The sequence below is a fragment of the Somniosus microcephalus genome, chromosome 3 (assembly GCF_052327205.1).
Source record: "Somniosus microcephalus isolate GS21.2 chromosome 3, FLI_Smic_1.0, whole genome shotgun sequence".
Lineage (NCBI taxonomy): Eukaryota > Metazoa > Chordata > Chondrichthyes > Squaliformes > Somniosidae > Somniosus > Somniosus microcephalus.
This window is the reverse complement of record NC_140989.1, coordinates 122,014,152-122,027,544: the sequence shown is the minus strand read 5'-3', so window position 1 is coordinate 122,027,544 and position 13,393 is coordinate 122,014,152. Positions and strand designations below refer to the sequence as shown.

General features: G+C 43.4%; 1 protein-coding gene across 2 annotated transcripts in view; it reads left to right on the top strand.

Moving 5' to 3' along the window:
- Positions 1–13,393, top strand: part of LOC147121352 (utrophin-like) — a 232,317-nt gene that overhangs the window by 73,967 nt on the left and 144,957 nt on the right. The gene's annotated exons all lie outside the window — the stretch shown is intronic.

Here is a 13,393-nt window from a genome sequence, read left to right as displayed (position 1 = left end):
TTTGGGAGGAGAAACTGCAGGACAAAAAGTGCACTTTTTCATAATTATAAATGTAACCCGAATTTTCTTCTGTATGGAGATGAACTACAGTACTTACTTAGGTTCCAGGTTGTAGCTCTACATCATCAATAGATTTTTAAAAACTGTTTCGTGAGATAAAAGAACCTTCAATATAGTATATAAAATAAAAACAGAAAATGCTGGAAATACTCAGCAGGTCAGGCAGCATCTATGGAGAGAAACAGATTTAGCGTTTCAGGTCGATGACCTATCATCAGAACTATAAAAGTTTTCTGTTTTTATTTCAGATTTCCAGCATCTGCAGTATTGTATTTCAATATAGTATATGTTGCATAGACCTTGCTCAGTAATAGAGAAGCTTGTGCCAAAGACTGCATTATATCTAGGCCTTGATATTAACGGGGAGGCAGGCAGGGTACAGGAGTGCCTGGTAGCGGGTGAAGAATCCAGCAAAGCCACTGCCGACTTCCACCCAACAGCTGGCCCGAAACGTCGACTCTAATTTCTCTCCACGGATGTTGCCTGGCCTGCTGAGTTTTTCCAGCATTTTCTGTTGTTATTTAGGCCAGATTAACTGCCTGGCCAGCGGGCTGAAACAGAAATTAGCAGCAGATGGCCGCAGCCAGGGAACGGTCCCCAGTAGTCGATGGGGATGGGTTGAGGGGGAAGGCTGCAATCGGGAGGTTAGAGGGAGCCTGAAAGATTGGGGCTGGGGAGGCCGAGGGCTTCTTTATGAGGCCGGAGGAGCACAACTGCTCCTCCTGACCCACAAAGAGCTTAAAAACAGGAAAAGCTGTAAAACTTACCTGGGCCTCCTATGACCAGCTGGCTCCTCCTGCCCTGTTTCTGCTGCCGGACGAGAGAGAGCGTGGGGGGCCAGACAGACCGGGTTTGGGGGGGGGGGGGGGGGGGTATGCCAGACGGGCCAGACAGACCGAGCGCGGGGGTGGGCAGACAGACAAAGTGGTTACTGTTGTGGTTTTTTTCAATATATCTAATAATCTTTTCACAAAGAGAAAGTGACTGTCATAACAGACAGTTAGTTCTCTTGTAGCTATGTTTGCACACAAGATGGAGCATTCTCATTTTGGAGTATGTTAAATAAAATTTTGCTCCATAAACATTAAAAATAAGTCAGTGGAACCCACCAGCATATATTTAACTTTTGTTCATTTTAAACTATTAATATACTTGTGAATGCAAAAATAATAATGGCTGCAAAATTTCAAATGGAGCATCGGATAAAGTTTAAAACTCCAGGAAGAGCTGATACGAGGAGTTAAGTTTGATGTTTGTTGTCACAATGTGTTAAATTAACCTCTTCTCTGTTTCGTCTGCCCCTGCTTTCTCCAATATAATAATATCTTCGCATCTAACAGCAGTTTGAAAGTCAAAGTAAAAATATTATCTATCGTTACAATTTGTGTGAAAAGATTTCTTAATTCTCATATTTTACAGGAATATTATGGAACATAGAAACATAGAAGATAGGAGCAGGAGTAGGCCATTCAGCCCCTCGAGCCTGTTCCACCATTTAATGAGATCATGGATGATCATCCAAATTCAGTACCCTGTCCCTGCTTTCTCCCGATATCCCTTGATCCCTTTAGCCTTAAGAAATATATCTAACTCCTTCTTGAATATATTTAATGAATTGGCCTCAACTGCCTTCTGCGGTAGAGAATTCCACAGGTTCACCACTCTCTGGGTGGAGAAATTCCTCCTCATCTCTGTCCTAAATGGCTTACCCCTTATCCTTAGACTGTGACCCCTGGTTCTGGACTCCCCGGCCATCGGGAACATCCTTCCTGCATATAGTCTGTCTACTCCTGTTAGAATTTTATAAGTTTCAATGAGATCCCGTCTCATTCTTCTAAACTCTAGCGAATGTAAGCCTAATCGACCCAACCTCTCTTCATACGTCATTCCTGCCATCCCAGGTACCAGTCTGCTGAATCTTCACTGCACTCCCTCCATGGCAAGAACATCCTTCCTCAGATAAGGCGACCAAAACTGCACACAATACTCAAGGTGTGGTCTCACCAAGGCCCTGTACAACTGCAGCAAGACATCCTTGCTCCTGTACTCGAATCCTCTCGCTATGAAGGCCAACATACCATTTGCCTTCTTAACCGCCTGCTGCACCTGCATGCTTACCTTCAGCAACTGGTACACAAGGACACCCAGGTCTTGTTGCTCTTCCCCTTTTCCCAATCTATTGCCGTTCAGATAATAATCTGTCGTCTTTGACATGAATCTTGTCATTCATGTGGAAATGACTTATGAAATAATACTGGGCGGCCTTCTGGTGGCGCTGTCCAGGGAGAGTATAAATACTCGGGCATGGGCCCAGCTTGCTCAGGACATTCTTTTACAGGAACTAGTGAAGGACACAACTAGATCTCCATGTTGTAGAACAGTTGATTAAAGCTTTGTTTAACGCTTAGACCAAGTGCCTAGTAGTTTTCTTATGTCAGTCTTGTTTTTGCCACCGAAGTGGATAACCTCGCATTTATCCACATTATGCATCTGCCCAATCACCCAACCTGTCCAAATCATACTGGAGTTTCTCTGCATCTTCCTCACAGCACACACGCCCACCCAGCTTTGTGTCGTCTGCAAACTTGGAGATATTACATCTAGTTCCCTCGTCTAGATCATTAATATATATTGTGAATAGCTGGGGTCCTAGCACCGATCCCTGCGATACCCCACTAGTCACTGTCTGCCACTCGGAAAAAGACCCGTTTTTCCAACTCTTTGCTTCCTGTCTGCCAACCAGTTCTCTATCCAAGTCAGTACCTTACCCCCAATCCCATGTGCTTTAACTTTGCACGCTAATCTCTTATGCGGGACCTTATCGAAAGCCTTCTGAAAGTCCAAATACACCACATCCACTGGTTCTCCCTTATCTATTCTACCAGTTACATCCTCAAAAAATTCCAGTAGATTAGTCAAGCATGATTTACCTTTTGTAAATCCATGTTGACTTTGTCCGATCCTGTCACTGTTTTCCAAGTGCTCTGCTATTACATCTTTTATAATGGACTCTAGCATTTTCCCCACTACCGATGTCAGGCTTACCGGTCTATAATTCCCCATTTTCTCTCTACCACCTTTTTTAAATAGTGGGGTTACATTAGCTATCCTCCAATCCATTGGAACTGTTCCAGAGTCTATAGAATTTTGGAAGATGACCAGCAATGCATCTACTATTTCTAGGGCCACGTCCTTAAGTGCCCTAGGATGTAGATTATCAGGCCCTGGGAATTTATCGGCCTTCAATCCCGTCAATTTCCCTAACACCATTTCCCTACAAATACTGATTTCATTCAATTCCTCCCTCCCCAAGGGGCCTCGCACAACAAGATTGTTAATTAATCCTTTCTCATTACATAATACCCAGTCTAAGATGGCCTGATCTCTAGTTGGTTCAACTTCAACACAATAGGTATAAATGTTTTTTGCAAAGCAATCTAGCATGCATAATGCATGAAAAAGAAATCCGTGATTTTAGGGTATTAGTGAACTGTGGATCAGAGTACTTAGAACCTACGAAAGCATGCAAGGCATCTGCTAAAGAAAGAGGATTAGAATCTCCAAGTTGCAAATGTGCCAAAACACTTGTTCGCCCTGAAGAAAGATGCGTCTGCAAAATAAGAATGGTGTTGCATGCTCAGCTGATACTACTGTTTACCATCACTGTTCAAATATAAATTAGAAAGCTGTCATGATGATTAAAAACTTGGTTGTCTATTCTAAGCTTGCATTGCATGCCGAGACAGGAATGTCTCAAAAAGATGAGGCTGTGATTAAGGGAAGTGTCTTTTCTTGAAGTGTGTAGTTACTGATTTGATTCTGTCAGCATTTGAGTTAATGAAAGTGTCTTAAAGGATTTTCTTTTTGTTGGACTGCCATAAAATAAGCAAGAGACGGCTAAGAAGGTCTTGTGTCACCGTCACCGCCACGCAGAGTAATGGAGCAGAAAGCTTCTGCGTTAAAAAGTCATGATGTAGAGTTGTATTAGGCCCTTTGTGAGTGGCTTGAAGCAGTGATGCAGTGACCATTTGGAAGCCTGTTGTAGGTACTGTTCTGATGTTTTGTCAATTCTGACTTTTTAAAGCGGACATGTAGCTGCACCTTACCGGGTAGGTTGCAGTTTTTTTGCATATTTCTCTCTGCACTGTGCATATTTAGCACCATGTGTTTTGATCTTGCTGTAGTTGCTTTCTTAGTTTCCCAAATAGTCAGAGGGCTGTCATGGCATTTTTTAATGTCAGATATTTTGTTTTGTTTCCTTAATCTGCTGCATCAGATGTGTCCAAACTGAGCCTTTGGTCCACAGGCAGCCCTGGCATTCTGACACTTGAAGCCTGGGCATCTCGGTCCTGTTTGTGTTTGTTATTTAATAGTTTGTCCTGTTTGCATATCCTGGGACTGAAGGTTTGGAAAGGGCTGTTTTTCGGGCTGTTAACCCCATTGTTGGATAAATCCTAAATCAGAACAGAGATCTGTTGATACCAACAACTTGAGATATGAGAATTAGCAGGAGCATGAGTTAATGGGGTTCCTGAGGCTCTGTGGGACACACCACGAAGATAATAAGCTTGGGCATCCTTGTGCTACATTGTGTTTTGAGGAATGTCCTCATATATAAATATACTGGTTTTCATTGTAGGTTCATACCCCCTTGAGTACCTCATTTGGACTGCACTGTCGGAGGTGCCATCTTTTGGATGACCCGTTAAACCGAGGCCCTGTCTCACCTCTCAGGTGGATGTAAAGATCCCAAGGCACTATTCAAGGAAGAACAGGGACATTCTCTGCTGTACTGGCCAACATTTATCTCTTGAGCTACAACAACAATTTGTGTTTATATAGCGCCTTTAACATAGTAAAATGTCCCAAGATGCTTCACAGGAGTATTATAAGACGAAAAATTTGACACCGAGCCACATAAGGAGAAATGAGGGCAGGTGACCAAAAGCTTGGCCAAAGAGGTCAATTTTAAGCAACGTCTTAAAGGAGGAAAGAGAGGTGGAGAGGTTTAGGCAAGGAATTCCAGAGCTTAGGGCCGAGGCAACAGAAGGCATGGCTACCAATAGTTGAGCAATTATAATCAGGGATGCTCAAGAGGGCAGAATTAGAGGATCACAGATATCTCGGAGGTGAGGGGCGGGGGTGGCGGTGTTACAGAGATAGGGAGGGGTGAGGCCATGGAGGGATTTGAAAAGAAGGATGAGAATTTTGAAATCGAGGCGTTGCTTAACCGGAAGCCAATGTAGGTCAGCGAGCGGGAACGGGACTTGGTGCGAGTTCAGACACAGGCAGCCAAGGTACAGCAAGCAATTAGGAAAGCAAATGGGATGTTGGCCTTTATTACAAAGGGATTGGAGTATAAGAGTAAAGAAGTCTTACTGCAATTTATGTAAGGCCTTGGTGAGACCATACCTGGAATACCGTGTACAGTTTTGGCCTCCTTAAGATAGAGATCGATAGATTTTTGGATAGTAAGAGAATCGAGGGATAATGGGATAGTGTGGGAATGTGGAGTTGAGGTATAAGATCAACCATGATCTTATTGAATGGCGGAGCAGACTCAAAGGGACGAATCACCTACTCCTGCTCCTGTTTCTTATGTTTTTATGTAGAATATAAAGGGGAGGAAGTTTTGATACAGCTATACAAAGCCCTAGTTAGACCACATCTGGAGTATGACGTATGAGGAGAGATTGGGTCGATTGGGCTTACATTCGCTGGAGTTTAGAAGAATGAGAGGGGATCTCATTGAAACTTATAAAATTCTAACAGGACTAGACAGACTATATGCAGGAAGGATGTTCCCGATGGCCGGGGAGTCCAGAACCAGGGGTCACAGTCTAAGGATAAGGAGTAAGCCATTTAGGACAGAGATGAGGAATTTCTTCACCCAGAGAGTGGTGAACCTGTGGAATTCTCTACCACAGAAGGCAGTAGATGCCAATTCATTAAATATATTCAAGAAGGAGTTGGATATATTTCTTAAGGTTAAAGGGATCAAGGGATATGGAGAGAAGGCAGGGACAGGGTAATGAATTTGGATGATCAGCCATGATCTCATTGAATGGCGGAGCAGGCTCGAGGGGCCGAATGGCCTACTCCTGCTCCTATCTTCTATGTTTCTATGTACTGCATACAGTTCTGGGCATCGCACTTTAGAAAGAATATAGTCATAGTTATAGAGTCATAACGGCACAGAAGGAGGCCATTCGGCCCATCGAGTCTGTGCCAGCTCTCTGTAGAGCAATCCAGTCTACCCTTGAAAACATGGAGTGTCTCCGTTTCTACCACTTCCGTCGGCAGCGAATTCCAGGTCCTCACCACTCACTGCGTAAAAAAAGTTTTTCCTCACATCCCCCTATATCTCTTGCCCAAAACCTTAAATCTGTGTCCCCTAGTCCTTGTACCATCGACTAGTGGGAACAGCCTTTCCCCATCTAGCCTATCCAAACCCGTTATAATCTTGTACACCTCTATCAAATCACCCCGCAACCTCCTTTGCTCTAATGAAAATAAATCCAGCTTCTCCAACCTGTCCTTGTAGCTAAGATCCCCCATCCCCGGAACCCTTCTGGTAAATCTCCTCTGCACCCTCTCGAGGGCCTTCACATCCTTCCTAAAGTGTGGTGACCAGAACTGGATGCAATACTCCAGTTGTGGCCTAACCAGCGCTTTGTAAAGGTTCAGCATAACTTCTCTACTTTTATACTCAATACCTCTATTTATGCAAAGCATCCAGGACTTCCCACATGGCGCAGGATGTGCACTCCAAGGGACCGAGCTGCCCTGCCATGCTTCTAGTTATTAGATTAATTAACTAAAGTATTTAGTATAACCCTCTGCCCTTAGTTAAAGACTAAAAGGCTACAGACAAAAAAAAATAAACTTCTAAAACTTAAAAACACTCACCAGCTACTCACCAATTGGTTCCTTCTCTAGTGCCAACTTCACTTTTTTCACTCTGACATCAATCTTTTGAATTTTGCCTCTCTGGTCCCGCTGCCACTCCCACACAGGTCCACCTCCTCCAGTGTTGAGCTTCTTCTGCCGCGCTCCTTTATGACCGCTCCGGCTTCTCTCGGGTCCTGCTGCCGCTCCCACACAGGTTCGCCTCCTCTGGTGTCGGGCCTCCTCTGCCGGTGATATATTGGCATTGGAAGGAGTGCAGCGCAGATTCACTAGAATATTACCAGGGCCCCAAGGATTAAATTATGAGGCGAGATTATATAAACTAGGTGTGGAATTATAGAAGGTGAAGGGGTGATTTGATTGAGGCTTTTAGGATTTTGAAAATAATTGGTTTATAGAATCATAGAATGGTTACAGCACAGAAAGAGGCCATTTGGCCCATTGAGCCCGTGCTGGCTTTCTGCAAGAGCACTTTAGCTAGTCCCACTCCGCTGCCCTTTCCCTGCAGCCCTGCAAATTTTTTTCCTTCAGATACTTATCCAATTCGCTTTTGAAAGCCAGGATTGAATCTGCCTCCACCACCCTCTCAGGCAGTGCATTCCAGATCCTAACCACTCACTGCGTTAAAAAGGTTTTTTCTCATGTTGTCTTTGGTTATTCTGCAAATCACCTTAAATCTGTGTTGTTTGGTTCTCAACCCTTCCGCCAATGGGAATAGTTTCTCTCTCTACTTTGTCTAGACTCCATGATTTTAAACACCTCTATCAAATCTCCTCTTGACCTTCTCTGCTCTAAGGAGAACAACCCCAGCTCCTCCATTCTATCCACGTAACTGAAGTCCTTCATCCCTGAAACCATTCTTGTAAATCTTTTCTGCACCCTCTCTAAGGCCTTCACATCCTTCCTAAAGTGTGGTTCCCAGAATTGGACACAATACTCCAGTTGAAGCCGAACCAGTGTTTTATAAAGGTTCATCATAACTACCTTGCTTTTGTACTCTATGCCTCTTTTTATGAAGCCCAGGATCCCGTATGCTTTTTTAACCACTTTCTTAACCTGCCCTACCACCTTCAACAATTTGTGCACATATACCCCCAGGTCTCTCTGTTCATGCACCCCCTTTAGAATTGTACCCTTTAGTTTATATTGCCTCTCCTCGTTCTTCCTACCAAAATGTATCTTTTCTGCGTTAAATTTCATCTGCCACGTGTCCACCCATTCCACCAACCTGTCGATGTCCTCCTGAAGTTTATCACTATCCTCCTCACTGTTCATTGTACTTCCAAGTTTTGTGTCATCTGCAAATTTTGAGCTAGTGCCCTGTACACCTAAGTCCAAGTCATCATTAATATATATCAAGAAAAGCAGTGGTCCTAGTACCGACCCCTGGAGAACATCACTGTGTACCTTACTCCAGTCCGAAAAACAACTGTTCCCCACTACTCTCTGTTTCCTGTCACTTAGTCAATGTTGTATCCATGCTGCCACAGTCCCTTTTATTCCATGGGCTTCAACTTTGCTGGCAAACCTATTATGTGGCACTTTATCAAACGCCTTTTGGAAGTCCAAGCAGACGGGGCCTCAGTTTAACATCTCATCTGAAAGATGGCAGTGACAGTGCAGCTCTCCCTCAGTATTGCACTGGAGTGTCAGCCTAGATTTTTGTGCTCAAGCCTCTGGGGTGGGACTTGAACCCACACCTTCTGACTCAGGCGAGAGTGCTACCCACTGAGCCACGGCTGACATGACGTAGAGGGTAGATTGAAACTTTTTCCACTGGTGTGAAGTTTAGGACAAGGGGACGTAACCTTAAAATCAGTGCCAGGAGCGAAGTTAGGAAACACTTCTTCACGCAAAGGGTGGTATAGAAGTGTGGAACACTGCTACAAAAAGCAGTAGATGCTAGCTCAATTGATAATTTTAAATCCGAGATCGCTAGATTTTTGCTAGCCAAGGGTATGAATGGATATGGAGCTAAGGCAGGTGGATGGAATTAGGATACAGATCAGACATGATCTAATTGAATGGCGGAATAGGTTTGAGGGACTGAATGGGCAACTCCTGTTCCTATAAGAACATAAAAACATAAGAAATAGGAGCTGGAGTAGGCAATTTGAACCTTTGAGCCTGCTCTGTCATTCATCAAGATCATGGCTGATCTTCTGCCTCTACTCCACCTTCCCGCACTATCCCCATATCCCTTAATACCTTTTGTTCCCAAAAATTTATAGACCTCTGTCTTGAATATACTCAACTGAGCATCCACAGCCCTCTGGGGTAGAGAATTCCGAAGATTCACAACCCTTTGAGTGAAGAAATTTCTCCTCATCTCAGTCCTAAAAGGCCTACCCTTTATTCTGTGTCTGTGACCCAGTGTTCTAGATTCCCCAGCCATGGGAAACATATTTTCCCAGCATTAACCCTGTCAAGCCCTTTAAGAATTTTTATGTGTGTCAATTAGATCACTGCTCATTCTTCTAAACTCTAAGAAATATAGGCCTAGTCTACTCAATCTCTCCTCATAGGGCATTTCCCTTATCCCAGGAACCAGTCTAGTGAACCTTCGCTGCACTCCCTCTAAGGCAAGTATATATTTCCTTCGGTAAGGAGACCAGAACTGTACACAGTTCTCCAGGTGTGGCCTCATCAATGCCCTGTATAATTGTAGTAAAACTTCTTTACTCTTATACTCTGATCCCTTTGTAACAAAAGCTAACATGCCATTCGCTTTCCTAATTGCTTGCTGTATCTGCACGTTAACTTTCTGTGATTCATGTACAAGGACACCCAGGTCCCTCTGAGTGCAAACATTTCCCAGTGTCTCACCATTCAAAAAATAATCTGCTTTTTTGTTTTTCCTACCAAAGTGGATAACTTTACACTTCCCCACATTGTAATCCATTTACCATGTTCTTGTCCACTCAGTCAACCTGCCTATATCTCTCTGCAGCCTCTGCGTCCTCACAGCTTACTTTCCCACCTAACTTTGTATCATCAGCAAACTTTGATACGTTACACTCAGTCCCTTCATCCATGTCATTAATATAGATTGTAAATAGCTGAGGCCCAAGCACTGATCCTTGCGGTACCCTGCTAGTTACAGCCTGCCAACCTGAAAAAGTCCCGTTTATTCCTACGCTCTGTTTTCTGTCCATTAACCAATCCTCAATCCATGCTAATATATTACCCCCAATACCATGTGTCCTAATTTTGTGTAATAGCCTCTTGTGTGGCACCTTCTCGAATGCTTTTTGAAAATCCAAATACATTACATCCACTGGTTCCCCCTTATCCATCCTACTAGTTACATCTTTGACAGGGTAATCGTGTTTGACAAATCTTTCATAAAACCATGTTGACTCTATGATTTTCTAAGTGCCCTGCTACCACGTCCCTAATAATAGATTCTAGCACTTTGCCTACTACTGATGTCAGGCTAACTGGCGTATATTTCCCCGTTTTTTTCTCTTTCTCCTTTCTTAAATAGCGGGGTTATGTTTGTTACCTTCCAATTTTGGGGACTGTTCTAGAATCTAGAGAATTCTAGAAGATTAATACCAGTGCATCCACTATTTCTGCAGCTACCTCTTTTAAAACCCTAGGATGCCAGGCAATTCTTGACAGATCGCAAGTGCTGGGTTTCAGCGCATGCGCTTCACATGCCTAAACCCGGAACTTGCACAGCCCCTACGGGTGTGTGCACACCTCATACGCGCCCGTGGGGGGTCGCAAAATACGGCCCATTTTTTGCAAATTTGTTGCCATGAATATTATAATATCTCAACATCTCCATTAAAATCTATTGAGAGTTGGTCTTTTAATATGGGTTGTTAATTTTTAAGTTACTGTTGGAACCAATGTAAGAATGCAGAGGAAGTTACAGGGTGATGGCGAGAGCGTGAGGCAGTGGGATTCGTCTAGTATTGCTTTGGCAAAGAGTAGGCACAAACTCAATTCACAGCACTCGGTAAATACACAAATAAGCAGTCATGCATTTGAGATTTTTGGAATTTAAAAAATTGTAATCTTGTGTTGAAATGGAAAATTGGGCCATGATTCTCAATGGATTACATGAGTGTATCTACACTGCTCAGTGTTATTATAAAGTTAATAGACCTCTAATTTAGCAATTCTTCACAAATGATCAGCTAGCTTGTTATTGTGTAGTTACCTGCAGGAGCTGGGTTAGCGTTAGGAATCTTTATTTGTTTTGACAGAGGATAAATGTGGATTGCAGTACTTCCAGATTAGTTTGTGGAAAAGAGGAATCTTTTTTTTTTACCACATAACAATTCAGTCTTGAGCTGTTTTTCACACTGACGTGAGCATTTTTATAAACTGAGCGATGACCGATTGAAATCACACATTCTTTCACCAGTGCAGGATGTGTGTGCCAAATAGTTGTGAGCTTACAATGTAGTAAACTATCCCTCCTTGTCCTCCTTGACTTGTCTGCAGCCTTTGACATGGTTGACCACTCCACCCTTCTCCAACACCTCCATACCATTGTCCAGCTGGGTGGAACTGCACTCGCCTGGTTCCATTCTTATCTATCTAATCATAGCCAGGGAATCACCTGCAATGGCTTCTCTTCCCGCTCCCACATCATTACCTCTGGTGTCCCCCGAGGATCTATCCTTGGCACCCTCCTATTTCTCATATACTTGCTGCCCCTTGGTGATACGACGTCAGTTTTCACATGTATGCTGACGGCACCCAGCTCTACCTCACCCACCACTTCTCTCGACCCCTCCACAGTCTCTAAATTGTCAGACTGCTTGTCCGACATCCAGTTCTGGATGAGCAGAAATTTTCTCCAATAAAATATTGGGAAGACCGAAGCCATTGTTTTCGGTCACCGCTACAAACTCTGTTCCCTAGCCACTGACTCCATCCCTCTCCCTAACATCTGTCTGAGGCTGAACCGCACTGTTCGCAACCTTGGTGTCAAATTTGACCCAGAACTGAGCTTCCAACCACATATCTGCAGCATAACTGAGACTGCCTATTTCCACCTCTGTAACATCACCCGTCTCTGCCCTTGCCTCCGCTCATCCGCTGCTGAAACCCTCATCCATGCCTTTGTTACCTCTAGACTTGACTATTCCAATGCACTCCTGGCTGGCCTCCCACATTCTACCCCACGTACACTTGAGGTCATCCAAAACTCGGCTGCCCGTGTTCTAACTTGCACCAAGAACCGTTCGCCCATCACCCCTGTGCTCACTGACCTACGTTGGCTCCCGGTTAAGCAGTGCCTTGATTTCAAAATTCTCATCCTTGTTTTCAAATCCTTCCATGGCCTCGCCCCTCCCGTTGTCTGTAATCTCCTCCAGCCCCACAAACCAACACCCCCCCCCCCGAGATATCTGCACTCCTCTAATTCTGCCCTCTTGAGCATCCCTGATTATAATTGCTCAACCATTGGTGGCCATGCCTCTGTTGCCTCGGCCCTAAGCTCTGGAATTCCCTGCCTAAACCTCTCCACCTCTCTTTCCTCCTTTAAGATGCTCTTTAAAACCTACCTCTTTGACCAAGCTTTTGGTCACCTGCCCTAATTTGTCCTTATGTGGCTCGGTGTCAAATTTATTGCCTTATAAAACTCCTGTGAAGCATCTTGGGATGTTTTACTGCATTAAAGGTGCCACATAAATGCAAGTTGTTGTTGTTGGGACTGACCTTAATTTTATCTGCTGATGCTGGTAGAACCAAGCATTGGGAGAACTGAACTCAAACCAGTCAATGATTCCCACAGTGTTTATTAACATAACTATTAGACCTCAGCTAGAAATGCTTATCCTGAAAAATTGCTGTAAAAAGTCTGACTCGTCTTATTCAAAGGGTTTAAAAACTTCAATTCTGCAATACTTATTTACATCAAAGCCCATTGTTACTGTTGACCCTTGTTCTGTAACTTAGCTCAAAGCGTTATTTCTACTGTGGTCTTTCCTGAGCATCTAACATCTCAATGTTTTTGAAATGTAGAGTAAATAATGCTCTTTCCATGGTACTTTTAAAAAATAAACTTAATTAGGGAGGGAGAGAGAGATTTTAACATTGCGGCACAGTCTCTAGGGTTTGTAATCTCACTGATCTGTTCTTCTTTAAAAGTTCTTTCATTGTTGCTGTGACCTGCAGTGTAATGATACCAAGTTGTGTTGCGATTGTGGGTTGGGGACAGAGCCCATGCTGCAAGCTGAAAATTAAACTCTATTCATTTTATTAAAATGTATCTTTGTAAATGTTTTTTTTTTAAATCATGATCTTTGCTCTGCATACAGTCAGGAAATAACAATTTAGATGGTAAATGAATGGCACCATGATGTTTTTAGAAAGACTTACAGATTGCAAAATGTATTTAAATTACAAGTTAAAAGCACCTTTATTTACAGCATATTTGTTGTTGCATTGTGATGGCACTGAG